General features: G+C 36.9%; 1 protein-coding gene across 16 annotated transcripts in view; it reads right to left on the bottom strand.

Moving 5' to 3' along the window:
- The window catches only part of LOC136843719 (RNA binding protein fox-1 homolog 1-like), a 483,433-nt gene that overhangs the window by 240,134 nt on the left and 224,844 nt on the right, over positions 1-18,455 (bottom strand). For 9 of the 16 annotated variants that reach the window (XM_067112334.1, XM_067112346.1, XM_067112348.1 and 6 more), the window contains exon 1: positions 6,095-6,306. The exons of 1 other annotated variant lie outside the window; for it this stretch is intronic. The gene's annotated coding sequence lies outside the window, so the exon portion shown is untranslated. Of the gene's footprint in view, positions 1-6,094; positions 6,344-18,455 lie in introns of those variants that run through there. 6 more of the 16 variants (XM_067112336.1, XM_067112337.1, XM_067112325.1 and 3 more) reach the window with 2 other exon arrangements.

The raw sequence follows: 18,455 nt of genomic DNA, 5'->3' as shown, positions 1-18,455 counted from the left end.
ACAACTGCATAAGTTAATGGAGTAAGTGTTGTGTGTGAAGATTTTTGAGTAAGGAATGATGCAGAGTGGATGGAGAGGTGTAAATGAAGGAATACTTATGGAAAAACTAGTGAGGGCATTAAGCGACCAATTTAGTGTTGGAACATGAATAACAAGGACCTTCTATATTGACTCATGAGGCATACTGTAGTTTCCGACCTCCCAAATTTGCAAGAATAAAATTCTTTTAATACGGCAAGAAAGAACCTGGAGTAATGTCTTCAACTCCTAAATAGTATTTCATTGCATTTACTGTACTCCTAACCACTGGTAGACTAAATCTTCACACAATGCTCATGTCCCAAAAAACGGTTATAATATCTAGACTTTCTCTAATAAGGAGCATCTTAAGAAAACCTACTGGTTATAATCCAACTCAGCAACTGTTATATCTGGTCATTCTTCCCAAAAAGCTCTGGAAAACCATAGATACTACCCTATATGTCTAATGCACGGGCTAAATCTGACCCCTTTATTCACTACTGGTGACCTTAAACGGATATGACTTCAAACAAATTTTAATTGTCAGTCGTTGAGAGCATGGTAGAGCCCTCAATACGTCGTCCTTACTTTCAAGACTTCTCTAGGTTTATGTGACTTCTCCATTTTCCCGGAACATTTTCTTCAAGTAGTAACGAAAACCCTCCACGATGTTCTTGAAAAAAAAAATACTGATTGTTAAGCTTTGTAACTACCTGCATTCACTTCACTTTTGTTGTGTGGCTGAAGCTTCAAGTTCTACTTATATGACTTGCGACAGTTTTAGTGAACTTCATGAACAGGCCGTTGCTTCCTTAGCAGCGTTATGAATTTATGCCGCAAATAATAAGGAAGAGAATGTCGTGCACTTTAAAAATAATTTCTAATTGAACGCAGACCTCTCTTCAGAAACACGAACTCGTTAACCATCTTTTTTTTTCGTGGCAGGGCTTGATTAAGTATACATGCCACCTACTTTTTAAATCACATAAACGTTAGTACACAAACGAAATGCAACTAAAAAACCAACTAGCCTATGCAGTAACAACAAATGACACTCGCTGCATCACATTTACTTTTACGAAAACAAGAGGACGAGAATTTGATAAACGAATCCACTTCTTCCATTCACCTCCGAATGACCACATTCACCCATCTTATTTTGTCTGTATCACGAGAGAGACAGGGAGAGACTCAGTTTCAACCCAATAACCGGTCGGGCCCCCCCTCCCCCCCACAAAAAAGTTATATCCGTTAAACTTGATGTTTCCAAAACAAATCCTTGGAGATCTAAAATCGCATGCCAGGTGATTATGTCTTGAAAACTAGTACTGTATATCATCGGGCGTGTATGAAATTTTGTTCGGTGATAAAAGATGCAGAAAATGACTATCCTTGTGTGCAGTACTAATTTGCTACACCAAGGTGAACTGTATATAGGTACCCAGATGAACTTTTATGACTAGGCGTGGAAGATGATCCATTGTAATATAAGAACTTTCAGCGTGCAAATCTTAAACTGTAAATCTGCCAAGGTAATATACAATGACTCAAAGTGTAATTAAGAGCCAACACACTATTGAATTTTCATGGATTATGAAAAAACTGGAATCCCGAGTATTTCGCAACGATACCAATTCTACCTGGTTATGGACAACACTGAAGATACGATAAAAAAAAACTGAATACAATAAAGGATATGAGTTGGGCAAATCGAAAATGACGACTGAAAATACATGATAACGTGAGCAAATAGAAATCTTAAAAAAAAAGTTATATGAAACCAGTAAATATAAATGCCGAATTAATTATAGGAATGCAAAATGTAAGGAACTTTTTATTTATTGAATAAATAAATATGACATATCAAAAATTATATGTAGTGAAAGTGGGGCACTATCAACTATAAACTGTAACCTTCATAAAGAACTAGGCTACTTAGAACACTGACTCCGTAACAGCCCCTTTGGTCTACTAAATAACGGAAGACGCTACTAGGCTTCATTGAAATAGAAGCCAAATTACTAATTTCAAAAGAATAAAGTAAAGCATATCCTTATTGACCTCCATCGACAAACTATTAAAGCAAGGCTTGGACGCTGTATGTAACACGTGGTTTGCAGAAATAAATGAATGGAGGCAAGGTCCAACAAAAATATTAAAAAAAGCCTTTGAAATACAAGGAACTCTGACCATTTTTTCCTAAAAACCGATATGACACCCAAGGAAAAGTTTTTCAAGAGCATTAATAACTGTGACGAGTACAAAGTGGTCAGCCGAATGGACCATACGAGGGCCTCCAAAATTAAATGCCTCGTATTCATATATACATATACAGTATATATATATATATATATATATATATATATATATATATATATATATATATATATATACAATATATACAATATATACATATATATATATATATATATATATATATATATTATATCATAAATGTACGTTTCCCAAAGACCAACCGCAAGAAATTACTCATGGCAATCGGTGAAAATCACCTGATCCATGACATTCTCGTCATAAACAAAAGATAAATAAATGAATGAAACAGCACCATGTGATTATGCATATGCATGCTTGTGTTAAACTAGCAAATCTCATTACAAGAGAAGAAACCTTACTTCAGACAAAGTGCCATAAAACCAGCCTAAGCCACTTAACCTAATCCATTCAGAAAACAGTTATGTATATACCATGATCTCTTGAATGGACATTTCATGGCAAAACCATTTCATAAAGAAAACCAAAACAAACATTTCCTTTCACGGACAATGTTGCGTAGCGAAACCGCTATGGAACACTATCAAAAGAATACTTTCTTTCGTGATATTAGTTATAAAAACATTACACCCAAAAGTACCCAATTTACCGTACTAAAAGCAAACCTGATTGGTTCTGCCATTCCCAAAACATGTTAATGCACAGCCATCCCACCAACTTGAAACTGGCGTTTCTTGCAGGACTGGCGAGTACGGTATCACATACCAACACTGCACAAGATCGTAACGTCTGCAAACCTCACAATCCTTAAAAACCCATCTCATGGCTAGCTGAAGATTTCTATTCCTAACTCCGAAATTTCCGGTACAGCATTATGATGGCCATTCTCGTGCAATTTCTTCCTTCTCCAACAATAATGACTTCCAGTGAACACACCGTTTGATTCCTGTGAAACATATGCACTGTAAAATAATGATCTATTTACTTTCACTAATCCTAGCACTACCAGAAATAACACTCAAACAGAATTTAATCCTTATTCCAGACATGGATGCATACTTATAACATTTTCAATGAGGGGCATTAACAAGAAGAGATAAACCCTGAAACTATTATACCAAACGCAATTTACCTCCTTGGTGGAATATACTTATGATGATGAAGGGGAGGCCGTGGTTATTCCGTTGTAATGAACATATACTACGAACCAGGTCCTTGTTTCAGAAGTTGATAAAACAAGTAAATTACATTTAAAATGTCTAACGAAGAAAAAGCTAATGACACCATGACATAAAGCTAAAACTAACGGAAGTTCAACAAAATTAAGAAATGTGATTAAGAATTTCAGGTTAAGAATTTCATTTACAAACGTATTATATACTGTGTGTGAAAATTTTGATTATTAAAAGATCTTAAGATCTTTGTTTAGACAAATTCTTGAGGAAAACCGGTTAAAACGGAAAAAATTGAACGTTTATCATCAACTTAAGCAAATAAATTTCCATATACAGACATACATGTTATGGCTACCTCCATTTACCACTAAAACAGGAATTGCTACTATGTTTTACATTAAATTATATATAAGAATTGTACCTGATTTACAGCAAAGGCCATCACGTTATAAACTATGCAAAGATAAGATTATTTCATGCCGCACTACCTGGCTTTTCATTTTCCATGCTTACTTACATTCGGCCGTCTACAGTCCCGTCCCCCTTTTTACTTATAGGGGAGACCCCTTTTTATTTCCCCAATATAGCTCAACAGCCGTCCTCAATACTTTTTTATTTGACAAATTTTAGTTTCACAAACGTTTAATTACCATGTAGAAATAAACTTAAAAACAACAGAACCACCTCAATCCCATACTTGCTATATTAGTAATCGAGGGTAGGGAATCTCTTGAGCCTTTGGGGGAAACCGGCCATTTGACCTGCACTGACAAACCACCGTACGGAAAACACTGAACGCATGCCTAATTTTAAATACATTAAACGAAAACTGCAGCTATATCATCCTCTTGAAAAAAAAATGGACGTTCGTATAGTGGAACTTCTTTCCATCAATATATACGCAAAGTTATTTACGCCATAAGCTACTACTATGTCCTTAAGACCCAATGATAATGCATATTCCTAAGAGATTCGTACACCACGTGGTCGAGACGCATCATGGGAGAGAGAGAGAGAGAGAGAGAGAGAGAGAGAGAGAGAGAGAGAGAGAGAGAGAGGGTATCTGTGTATTTGATGGGTTGAACGAGAGGTGGGGGTCGAGGAAGCAGAGAATGGGGGTAGAAAGGGATTCAGCGAGGAAGATGGGGTGGTAAATGGCGTGGGTTTGGTAGGAAGAGAGGGAACCCGCAGCCTCCCAGTCCCTCCCTCCACAACGTCTTCCTTCTCTGCTTTACTGCATCCTTCCCTTTTATATCTCAAAGGGGCCCCAAGGATTTTTTCTACGTATTTCGCGGCAGCATTAGCTTCTATGCATCGACAAAGCTTTACACGGCACTATCATTTCCGAAAAGACCACACCCCTCAAAAAAAAAAAACTCCTTACTGGCATACACAACAGTCGCATCATTACCACTGCATCTTTTAAAATTTACACTTCACAACATAAACCAGTGCCTGTGAACGTTAAAATATAAGATTCCGCAATACTATACAGATCCATATATATATATATATATATATATATATCGGTCATCCATGGAAACCACATGAAACTACTAATGTGAACTGAGCTATTTAGTTCTCAAGGCGGCCTGGCATAGGTTTCTTTACTGTAACACCGGGAATACACCAACAGAAAGATCTCATGCTACAGACCCAAAGCTAACATCGAATTTTACGTTTAATATAAAAATCGATTAGTTTTACAACGAATATGAAAATAAAATTCCAAAAAACATAACACAGCCCTAGCATAATTACAAAATGGTTTTATTTCAACCTTAAAGATACTCAAAGTTACTCATATAAAATGTAATAATTTTATTAAATGGGCTAAACTGCAACCTATAAGGATCATAAAGTTTCACTACATAAACAGTATTGTAAAACCGAAAATACTCGCTTAATGGCGCTCCTTTCCTCGGATAACAAACTCGTTCGCCTTCACAGAACAAGCCTGTGTGAGGGCGTGAAAAAATTCTCCACATACCACAAAACCTTCAAATTGTATGTACTTGTTTTGTAGAATGGTAAGTTACGAGCAGGGATATATACATATACTATATATTTATATATACTGTATATATATACTCCATATATACGTAATGTAAATGCTATAGGGAGATACTAATAATGTAACAAAACAGAAAACGCTAATCAAAATACCATCGAGAGTGATGGAAACAAAATAGCACTTTTCAATGCAAAGGCTCAAGGCCTAACACTGATCGTTGCACTGTGCACATGAAATTCCAATAATCCACACACCATTGCATCCTAAAGAAGACGTGTTCGAATATATCAAAGGCTTACTGATGCCTTACACGACAGAAGTAGAGCAAGAATTTATTTCCTAGAATACTTAAACATTTCACTTCCACCACTAACTTGCTCTTGCGCATCTCTTCGCAGAGGAAGAAGGATTCGAGTATTATTGTCTAAGGTCGTTTACTTGACGACATTTCGTCATTCTGATTTCCTTCACATATCACAACCACTTCGAAACAACATGACGTTCGTCCATTTGTTTGAGCAAAATGCTAAAAAAAAGCATCGTATGATCCAAATGTGAGCAGCAGTCTGTCTGTATGACTGCTTGATGACGAGTCCAGTGCTGCTGCTGATCTGACTGACGCACTGCGATTCCAAAAAGGAATACTTACTGGGTAGTAGGCGGGGGGCACCTGCGGTGGCAGGGGAAATACGCTGGAAGCCCACAGTTTGCCGGTTTGCAAGAAACGTCACGAAATCAAAATCTGTGCCACGAAGTGTGGCTGGAGTGACTAGAGGATGAGTATTAAGACGACACTTTACGTGGCTGCACACAACACTGACTGAGCACAGTCACTCACTCACTGGCGGAGGGACTTGCACTCAGCCGATCAATGGACGACGAACACCACTCCCCTCCGCTGACAAAACTAGATCCTTCCCAATAACCCATTTCTTTTTTAACACTAGCGTTTGCTTTTTGCAATGACACAAACTGGACATTATTCAGTTGCACAAATAAGTGCAACACATCTTTGTATGTACTTATGAAGCCAATTAAAATGAAGAAAAACGTTTCCCCATGTACGTTGTTTCAGTACTCGTACACAGGCAGCGCGGTTATCATGGGTAAACCTACGACGTCCAGTGGAATGGTCCACCAAAGTCTTGCTTCTTAGAGGCTGGTTATCGTTAACGTTTAAAGAGTATTTGTCTTTGGCGATAAATAATTTAAAGGGCTAATTTCACTATTGGTCATCATGCCGGAGCATTTACCCACTCCCTCTAATTGGACTGACACTGGAAAGCGCTTCCTTAGATCCTCTCTCTCTCTCTCTCTCTCTCTCTCTCTCTCTCTCTCTCCCTCTCTCTCTCTCTCTCTCTCTCTCTCTCTGAACGATTGACTGGAAACTTTCAAGTCACAGAAACGCAAACGCTTAAGGAAACACAATAAAGAATTTAGCATGTTCTATACCTGCAGGCTACAATGTACATCTTAATAGCTTCAGATATTGATACCTTTGCATATGCAAAATATCACCACAGCATCACTTCATTTCAAGCATGGCAGCGTTAAACTGTAATGCCACTTTGTGGCTATGAAAAATTAGGAAAATAATGTCTCAGTAATGAACACAAAATTCACGTTTGAGCATTCATCTAAAAAAGATGCAGACAGAACATACTTTTTCTCAATTTTTTCTGGGCTTACTCACTGCTTCGATACAAAAGTTACCGCAATGTCATGATTTGCATCACACCAAACATTGCAGATAAGAATGGTTATACTTATATATGAATATATAAATGCAAGTATTTACATAAAATCACGAAGAAAGACCGTTTTCACGACAAAGCATTGGATATAAAAATAAACAAATAACCCACAAACTTTCCGGAGAGGAAGACTACATCCATAATATAGCTATCTTAATCTTATTCATTGATGCATCATCATCATCATCATCATTACCATCAACATCATCGCCTCCAACGACGAATCACGCAAAGGGCTTCTGTGAAATTTCGCCTTCCGCAGCCTTTATGTGCTTGTCTTTAGCAATCTTCAGTCGCTCCACTCTTCTCTAGCTCTTATCCATCCAAGCCATCCCCATCTCCCTTTCGTCATTATTTCAACCACACATGAAACTTCGGTACTTTCCCTAGCGATTTTGTTTCTCGCTCTGTCCTGCCATCTGACTCCTAATATTCTTCTCTAGACTGTTTTCAGACCGACGAAATCTTTTGGATATAGTTTCATGGTCATATCATGATTCATGTCCGTATAGCAACACAGTTCGTAGTGAACTATAGTATAATCTTATTGTTTTATGCATTTTAAGCCTATTTCCAAATGATATTCGGCCTGCCCATTGTTTGATTTACCTTATTTAGTCTCACAAAATTCCAGCTCACAAGAAACTGTACTGGATATCAACGTTCCTAAATTTCTGAAAACTTCAACCTTTCTCCATCTAATGCTATTTCGTTCTTTTGTGCCCTCTCTCTCCTCAGTAACTCTTTTTGTTAACATTTATTTTGAGTCCCATCTCTTTAGAAACATTATGCATTCAAATAAAATGCAAGCTTTGTACATCCTGTGGTGTTATGCTTATTAAAACAACATCATCTGCATATTTTGCTACGTCTGTCAACTTTCTGTCGTTACTCCAGTTCATATATACTCCAATTCATATATACTATATTCCATATATTGTACTCTGCCTCAACTCATCTGTCACCGAAAAATTAACACTCATTGACATCACTGTGGAATGTACTCGTACTCGCCCGCAGGCAGAGGATGAGAGAAAAAGGCAGGGGAAGGACGCACAGACGGACGAGAAAGAAAAACAACAAATGCAGAGAGAGAGAGAGAGAGAGAGAGAGAGAGAGAGAGAGAGAGAGAGAGAGAGAGAGAGAAAACGAATGGAGAGAGAGAGAGAGAGAGAGAGAGAGAGAGAGAGAGAGAGAGAGAGAGAGACGGCGCTAATAACCTACATGTTGTGATGCCAGTTTTAGTAGCCATAAATCAATCGAGATTGTGAGAGAGAGAGAGAGAGAGAGAGAGAGAGAGAGAGAGAGAGAGAGAGAGAGAGAGAGAGAGAAGGCGATAGTCTATTGTCTTATTGAATAATTGATTAACTAACGAAATTGAGTACTTTTCATATAAAAATTGTAACATTAAATACTATAACCTACCTCTTCATGTAAGTCAAAATTCATCGAAAAGTGCGTGACTCAGTTAGACTGAGGTTTTCGTTAATATTAGCCTCCATTATTGTTACCCGGTTTGAGATAAAATCTTAAAATGCGCCTCCAATAATAGTTTTTTGTTTCTTTTCTTTTCTTTTAATGACGATAAGCTTTTGCTGTATTTCGTAACAGAGCTGGGGAGCGCAATCTTGTCCGTATGCCTATGCAGGTTTTATTTCACACCAGCCTTGTCCACTCATAATGTCTATCAGTGTAAACAAAATAATAGACCGATACTCAAAGTCAGAGCCCGATGATGGTTATGAGGTATTCTGGGTTTGCAGTCAATAAATTGCTGAATCTGGTAAAAGAAAGAAACATATATCTAAATACGCTAACAAAATAAGGTGCTCCTCTAGCATCACGGGGAAAACTAAGATCATGAGGCTACATGTTGAATGCTTATCGTCATGAGACTGCCATAGCATAAGTATATTGATAAATCATTTTTGATTTTCAATTAATCTTTCTGCAACACTTTATACATCGATATAGCGAATTCTCTAATTCTCTCCCGCCGGAATTTTAAAGAGCTTCTATAGCATTATAGGTGGATCAGTACGCCACGTGACCCCCAAACAATTCTAATAAAAGGTCTAACGGCAGTTTTCAGTTCCATTAGATGTATTTGACATGAGAAAAAAGTCTACCAATATGAAACCCTCAGAAGTGCATGTGCATGTAAACTAGGTCACCTTCAAAATGGCTACCTACTCATTATTAAATAATGAAAACAACTTAAATTAGAAGAATTTCTTTAATAATCCAATTGGGAACATGTCTTTATGTATTCCAAGTACTTTCTAAAGGTTCTCTGAGATTAACTAATAACAGCCTAAAATCAAACATGGCGGCAAGTCGTGAATGCTAACTGTTAAAGTCTACAAAGGCACAAATTATATTGTCTCGGACCAGAAACTGTCTAACCCAAACATTTATAGTCAGCAATTAGGCCTAGTCTTCAACACTGTCCTCTAGTTCCAAAGATACATCTCCAGGGATATTGTCACATGATGTAACCTGACAAGATCCACATGCTGATGTGCATGGAAGACCATGTTTTCTACAACTGCAGCGTGGGGTACTGCATTCAGCTGTACAATTACAGTGTATCATCTTTAGTAGACTGTCTGGTGCAGCGTTCATATCTGACATAATGGGTATTAACTGATTGTTCTCATGTCTCCAACCCCAGTCTAATGATCCCTTGGAGCCTGTCTTTCCATCCACGTCATAGGCTGATAGTAAACTCGGAGGCTGTGAAATTTGGTCGAGGAATCTGTTGGGGGTAGACTTTCAGGTGTCACAAATGACTTAGCACAGGTCACCTTCTTAGTGAACGTGCCATATCGCAAAGTAGCCTCACCACCAAACAAAACTGCCATAGCCTGGCAGCCAGTGTTTCAAATCTCAGTGGGAGTTTTATAAGGTGAGGTAAATTCCTTTGCTGTGGCAAGTAAGTCTAAATCACCATTCATAAGTTTTTGGAAGGCTGGCTTTTTCCCAATGCCATAAATACAAGATGTGGAATCACACCCTGTAAATGAGTGTAGGAACAACAATTGTGTACATGGGTCTGATCCGAGAGAACTTTTTATCTGGTTCATGTCATACACTTTACGAGTTCCTTTTGTCTGAAATAGAAAGGTTTACTCTCTGATGTAGAATGATGAAGTAGTAGAATCAACAAGTCTGTATCTTCTCCAATCAACATAGTAGAGAATAAAGACGCTACATTAACTGTTGCTTTAACAATGTCCACATCTGCACCACCTTCGTACTGTATGACTGTGCATCCTTCATCTAGCTCTCTGCTTATAATGTTAATCAACCTCAGTTTGTTGGTACCTCTTGACATGAATTCCTCCTTCTTACCGTCAAATTCTGTATTGCTATTGAAGTTCACAACTGGATAGATGTTAGTTTGTCCCCATCGCTGGTGATGTTTTCCTTAATAGAAGGACCTGATCCATAACCATCGAACACAATGGTTGCTGTACTGCCACAGTGCTTACTTGTAAAAGTGGCATAGGACTTGGCTATTTTACCATAGGTGCCTACATTTTTCCATTTGAGCTTGTGAAGTAAGGATCCTTCATCAGTTACGCATCTATCAGTTTGCAGGATGTCATCTAGTATCAGAGCAGTTGATGAGGCCTTGGTACAGTGTTCACTGATAGCATGAGCAAGCTGTGGTTTATCAGCCTTGCGTAGCACATCTTTGATCTGGAACAGGGAGAGTGGATATGGACTGAGTTCGTATCTCATTACGCCTTCTTAGGATATATTTCCAGTATTCGAAACTACTAAGAAAAGTTGGAATAGTGGGCCTGGGTCTTTGGATCTTTCAGGAGCGATCTTCACTGCTGATGAATGTCCCAAGGTTGTAGCTTTATTTTTTCTCTTGAAAGAGATGGAGAATATAGGTTGTCCAGCCATAGTTTCAATAAGCTTTTGTCCAACTTGTTTATATTCTTGTACATTTATATACTTCTTCCTTGGCCATTACACCAATGACAATATTTCTTAAAACAGGGTCAGAAGAGAAGGGCGAACATGAATTCAGTTTGTCCTTTATCTTTGAGATATCAGAAGCATCTCTTGTGATCCTAGCCTCAGTTGAGTTCCTATGTTGTTCACTAGTGATATACTGTAAGCAAGATTAGTAAACTCTGATAAGTAATTTGCACATCATACTAAAAATAAACAAAGTAGGTTACTGAAAAATAACATGAGCAGTGGCATAGACATATATAAAATGAGTGAACATTTACCAGTTCATCTCAACTATTTTCCCTCCATATTGGAAGCCATCTTGGATAAACTGAGTTAGACCTCTTACTTGATGAAATTGAATATTTCTAAAAGTGTTTCTGCCTAAAAGTCAAATAATTGACACTAAGACACACATATCCATTAAATCCATTGTGATGGTTTTATTTCAATGCCAGTGCCAGCCATCTTGGATTTGCCCTACTTTTACACCATTTTCAACTGGTCACATCTTGGTAGACTTCCTTACACGCTTTCAGTTTATGTAATACAAACGGAAACTAGTGAAAAACAACTTGTTGGAATTATTTGGTGGCTGGCAGACTTTTTTTTTTTTTATAAATTGACCAGCCCATTACCCTCTCCGCTCTCTGCACCAAAACGTCTTACCCACTTTATTGTTGTGACGTGATATGTACTCATTTTCATAAAACAGGCAACATAAGGGAGGTTATCATTGAGATCAGTGTGAAAGAAAGCCAATAACAAGTCTGCAACATTCGGACTAGAAAGGAAGTTTGCGAGTTCTGGCCGAATGCCTTTTATTTTTTTATAATTTCATTTATGACATAATGGTTTTCATCCGTCAAAGAAAAATTTATGAAGTAAAAGACGTAACTAGAGACGCTGGCTGTATGAACGTAATATATGCTTCTGAAAAGGCGTAACAATGACTCGAGTCTGTCGTACTATTTCCTATTATATAGACTGGCAGTTATAAAATGCTTACAACAACAGCTATCAAAAAATATTGCGCAGTCAAGTCTTTTGGTATATTTACAATAGTTTCCTACATTTTAAAGGGCGCTCGCGTGAAATATATTGCCTTATTAAAGGAATTTTACACTAGAGGAGTGCAGACTGGTACTTTGGGATAAAAGCGGTAACAATTCAGTTTTAGCTGATGTCTGAATCCAAATTTCTGGTTAAATACTCGGTGCCCGCCTCCCCCGGTTGTTAGTATACGTTTACCAGTATTTGTTTCTGGTGCTTATTTTTATACAATTATAACCCCGGTAGATCTGTAGTAACTCAGAAGGATATACTCATTATCAATTATTTTTGCATTACTTTTTCGTGTACAATCCTGTGTCTTACATTGAATAAGAGCTGCGGTAGGAATTCAAAGTCTGTCGGAGGTTATTCGAAAAAAATGGAACTAAGCCAATCAGCAGCCGATATCATCAGCAGTACTGCCATGACAGTGTGATGATTGAAGACAACATTTCAACGACAGACCAACTGATACTGGCCAGTTAAATTCAAATTCCGGTTAAAAATGCATATACATGTAAGGGGATTTCAAATATCTGCACAGAAGACTCATCCGCAGCACGTCGCCTCGTTTGCACTTTCTTGTGCTGGCCCGTAAATTTAAGCAAAAACTCAAGCGAAGGAACTCATGTCGCACCTGAGAAATTTTGAATGCGTGCCAAAAGTGTCACATTTTGTTCTATACGATATTGTAAGTAGATTTCTCAAGCATGGATATAATTAAGTACCAATGCCAAATGTACTTATTCAGCTAAAATGCTGAATGCAAACGGAAAAGAGAGGAAGAGACGCTTTGTCACAATGTTTGAAAATCCACAGAAAGAAGATATCAAAGAAAAAAATATGCATTAGAAAACTTTTCAGTCCTACTGGATCAATCTAGTGCCAGGATAAGCGAGCCACTAAAGGGCATTGGCGTCAGAATTAACACGTAGAGAGAGAGGAAGTGTAGAAACAATAATGAAAAATATATTTATTATTATTATTATTTTGAAGTCTGAAATTCGACCATCTCTGCTGGAGCACTCACCACGGATGACCCTTGAGGCTGTTCACACTAATTTCAGGACATGGCAATGGCTCACTTTTTATTTTGTTGAGGGGGGTGGCGGCTGCGATAACCAAGTCCTTGGACAGTTTGGCATGCACGTCACTCGGCAGATTTGGTTGTGCCTGTAAGATCGCGGGCTAAGTGAGCTTCAGTGTTCTTTGCTGGGCTTTACAGATTAAGGCCTGCCTTTGATTCCAAAACATCTCGACCTTCGTCTATAATATCTTCCAAATCTAAAACCTTTTTACAAATCTAATCTCTTCCATTCTTTCCAAGTTATCTGTAAATACTCTGAACCACTTTCTTACAGATGCGAACCATTTACCCTTCGTCTTTATATGTAACCTTCCACCCGATTCCGCTTCGTTCCAGCCCAGCTCACACCTCGCTCCCATAAAGAAAAGCATATTCATCTCCCTAAAGGGAGTGATTTTAGTCTTCCACTCCTAACCAAGCATTTTAGGATGAGGCTACAAGCCCCATGCCCTTCTGTACCCTGGTCTTTGGAATAGCCTGTGCCAAAATCATTCTTTCTTCTTCGGAAATCGAATCCTGTCTCCTCACTGGTGAGGCAGACATCCTAATTTTGAGTGAAGATTGTTCATGCTATGAATTAAAACTTTCTCTGTAAGCTTTCTTTACCTAAGAAACATATACATGATAAAATTTTAGGTTGGGTAAATAGTCAGGTTTCAACCGGCACATCTTGTCCAATGGGTCAACAATTCTCTCTTGATAACCATCTCATGCATTTAGAAATATGTGTGTAATGTGGGAGCAGCGTGAAGCAGTGGAATAGCTAGAATATGCCTTTGGTATTACCGTTTGCCTTTCTTTTTTGTTGCTAATATTTTATCCTTGTTATTGTTTTCTGGCAACACTTAGCTATCCATTGCTGCATTCATTCTTTTTGGCTGATGTGTGACTGTTTGTTTGTTTACATCTACAAGCAGAAGGAAGCAATCGGATCATCATTATGAAGGGTGATAAGACCACCTGATGTGCTTTGATAGGGGCAGAAGTCGGTTCACGTCCTCTGTGACCATCAGAAATCCTAACTCTGAATAAAGATCCTGCCATTGATTTGAGAAGGGAAACAAACAGGGTCTTATGTACAGTGAAAGGTGCCTAAAATAATGCCAAGGTCCGTCATGTTAAAGGAATTGTGGGCTTGAGTACTGTTATAGGACTGCTAAGATCCATAAATTCAGTAATTCCTAATGGGCCATTACCTGCTATATGTCACTGACCACATGTGGAACAGCTAAGGTGCTTTACACTATTCTTGTAACGCACCTTCAGAAATACATTAAATAAGATCACCAACTATGTTCACTGATTTAAAAGCATCTGTTGTCATCGCAACACCCGATATATAAAGTTGGTTCATGAACATCACATCGCTGAGAATATCGGTATGATTCCGGATGTACCCGGAGACTCCTAAAAACGTGTTTACAAAAATTAGTTATTATTACTTTGGAAAAGCAGAATGCTGCAAGCCCAAGGAACCCAATAGGGAAAGCAAGCTAGTATGGAAAAAAAATGCAGAAGTAAGAAAAGATGGAGTTCTTCGTCTCAAAGACAGACTAATGGTGAGATTTCCTCTTAGAATTTTCTTTTCTTACGTATATAAGGCTATAGTTGAGGGAAGTCCTCTTTAGGCAACCTAAGTGCCACTATTATATACTGTAGGCCCCGTACATTCATCACCAGTGAGAATGAACGTGACTTCAGTTTTTCAATAATAATCTAAGCGCTTCTTCCTCGTCGAAGGGTGCGATTCCATAATTAGTCTGTAACTTTTCGACTTCTTAGTCAACATAGATATTAAAGATTACGTTTACAGATAATAATTTAAATTAATTAGACTTTTTACAAAGATCAAAGCATTCCTATAAAATCTCGTTACCGTATGGTTTTTTGAACATACACTCATTTGTTTCACAACCAAAATAAGAGTGTGAATAACTAACATGTTCCCGTTAGATTTCTGTTCCATCAAAGTTTCTGCTGGTTTTCCATACAATAGATGATGAACAGCCAAAAATGCATCAATGATTTTGGGTTTATCAACCAAGAACCTAAGTTCTGAAAGCACTGACCAAAGTACCTTTATAAAACAGAGAGAGAAGAGAGAGAGAGAGAGAGAGAGAGAGAGAGAGAGAGAGAGAGAGAGAGAGAGAGAGAGCTCACAGGTTTGATTATATTATATATATGTTTACTGAAAAGGATACCAGTGCATACCCGGACGCTAACATTTCCATTGAATCTAGTTTTCGAAATCCTTCCTTTTTTTGGATGATCTTTTCTTTCTTTCGATTTACACGATAAGTATGCTTTTCAAATAACCTGAATAACCTTCATGCCATTTATCCATCAAGCATTATATCTGTCCGGAACCGATGAGCTTCAATATTGCATTCCCAATATTGACCGTTTACAAGATGAGTGCTTTCTTATATTTTCAAGTTGTATTTAAAATGTCTTTATATTCAACCAAATCATTAATTTACTATCCTAATAAATTCTATTTCAATTTAGGTAAAATAAATTTTGCATTCATAAAAACATATTATTAAAAAAATTAAGGCACACAACATCTTTCAGGCAAGCAAAATAAATAAGTTGAAAGCCCATATGAAATCGCCTTTCTTTTACTTTTCCTTATATTTCGTCTACATCGCATCCTTTCTTATTACTACGGATAATTTACCATTCAAATTAGGAACTGAAAATTACAATTACAAAAAAAGTGGTTCATAAAAGAGCATGTTGATCACTCTAATGTACATTTGATCATAGCTTGGTGGAAGCGGGAGAAAAAAATGAAAGGTCGATAGTTGGAAAGGAGGGATCAGGATAAGACAGGGAAGTTAACAGTAACAAGACTCTGTGAACTCTTCAACAATAAGGAAGACATAACAGCATTGAGAGAAGGTGGATGAAAAAAACAAATTCAAGGCGCTGAAGTGAAATGAGTGGATGGGGAGCCAGCACAGTTCAAAGATACAGTCAACAGGTCAACAAGAGCACAACAACTGAAGCTATAAGCACGAAGGAGGCAACACTGAACAAATTGCTTGGCAGGAGAGCCAAATTACAGATTTAGTAGGGGAAAATAACACTGTTTTAACAGTATTCATAGGATAGACGAGATGAATGTATACCTTATATATATATATATATATATATATATATATATATATATATATATATATATATATATATATAATGTATAATATATATATATATATATACATACATATATATATATATATATATATATATATATATATATATATATATATATATATATATATATATATATATATATATATATGTATATATGACTTTTATTACATCACCGTGATTCATATACAAGCATTAAGCTACAAACACTTGTTGGCCGTGTGGGTAAAGGCGATGAAGTTATTATCAACTAAAAAATTCCCCTTCTGTAACATATATGAAAATATATTATTTCCGAGGTAGAGCGAATTGGATATTAAAGGACGTTTGTAGCTCAATGCTTATATATGTGTGTATATATGTATATATATATATATATATATATATATATATATATATATATATATATATATATATATGTGTGTGTGTGTGTGTGTGTGTGTGTGTGTGTGTGTTATATACACATCTTACCTAAAAATATATACCTTATATATATATATATATATATATATATATATATATATATATATATATATATATATATATTTTATATATATATATATATATATATATATATATATATATATATATATATATATATATATATATATATATATATATATATATATATATATATATATGTGTGTGTGTGTGTGTGTGTGTGCGTGTGTGTGTGTGTGTAATTGTAATAGCCACAATGCCATCTTAACTTATATATCACATGTATACAAAAAATTGCACACAGTTCATTATTCTTTAACACTAGAAAATATAAGTATTATAATTTTTTCTCATGCTGTCAACTGGAATAGAATACCTTTGGCAAAGCCATGGAAGCGGGTGCGCACATTTCGCACTCCATTTTCTCTTTCAGCTCTCTCGCCTTCAATTCTTCAAATTATCACCTTTTCTGCTTCATTTCCTCGTGGTTCCTTTAACTTGAGCTAGATTTCTCTCAGATTTTCCTTTCGTGTCTATTTCTTTTATTAGATTCTGATATTCTCTATTTTCCTTTGTCAATAAGTAAGTGTACGGAAGTTTGAAAAAAGCAAAATGAGTTATTGCTACCGTTAATTCGCATTCCCTTTATCTAACGATAACATCCAAATGGATGTGAAAATCTGTCTTGCCCTCATCGAGTAAAAAAAAAATGATAATTTTTTTCTTTTGATAAATAAAATAAAGTGCGAAACTTGACCCAATTGTAGAATATAAAGAGGAAAAAGCATGACATAGGCACGAACACATTAATTTAGAATTGTTCGTCCAAAGCGCTTCTTCCTATTCATGTATATATCATTCAAGAAAGCTACACAGACACACACATATACATATACATACAGGTATATATATATATTACTCTCACGTTATTTTTCTACAGATGAGATGGAGCCATGAGGAGAGGAGAGGGCCTTCCGGTTCTCAGCGAGTCTTCGCCAATGAGACGGCTCTTTTCTCGACTCCCAGCCTCCGCTGATATCCATTCAAAGCTGAGTCGACTGGAGGCGGTCGACCAAGCGCAAAACACAGGCTTTGCTATCGCAAGCTTAACAAGGCCCTATAAATGAAACCGCATTTACATATGTACACAAATGTTGATTTAAAAAAATGGATAAATAAACAAACAATAAATATAGGGAAAAGACATTTAGAGCTTAACAATGGCTCGGCTTCTGAAATCAATTTATCTGAATGTTCATAAGGGAAGAATTCCTGAAACTCATTCAATGACAATATAAAGTCCCGTTTTCCGTCCTCAACGTTATCCCCTTGATAACATATTAAAAAAAAAACTTAGGGGTTATGGAGTGAACGGGAGAGTTGTTGTGGATTGTGAAGGAGCCAAAACGGAAATACAGAATCAAGGAAAGAGACGAGGAAATAATGCAAGGAGTCATAACTGTTGTTGGATAGCATACAATACCGAAATGGACAACATCTCTAGTGTCCATTTGCCTCCATCCCTTCTTGCTTTTTGAGCGAACAGC

The sequence above is a fragment of the Macrobrachium rosenbergii genome, chromosome 12 (assembly GCF_040412425.1).
Source record: "Macrobrachium rosenbergii isolate ZJJX-2024 chromosome 12, ASM4041242v1, whole genome shotgun sequence".
Taxonomy (NCBI): domain Eukaryota; kingdom Metazoa; phylum Arthropoda; class Malacostraca; order Decapoda; family Palaemonidae; genus Macrobrachium; species Macrobrachium rosenbergii.
The sequence above is the reverse complement of the archived record's forward strand: the minus strand, read 5'-3'. Positions and strand labels throughout refer to the sequence as shown.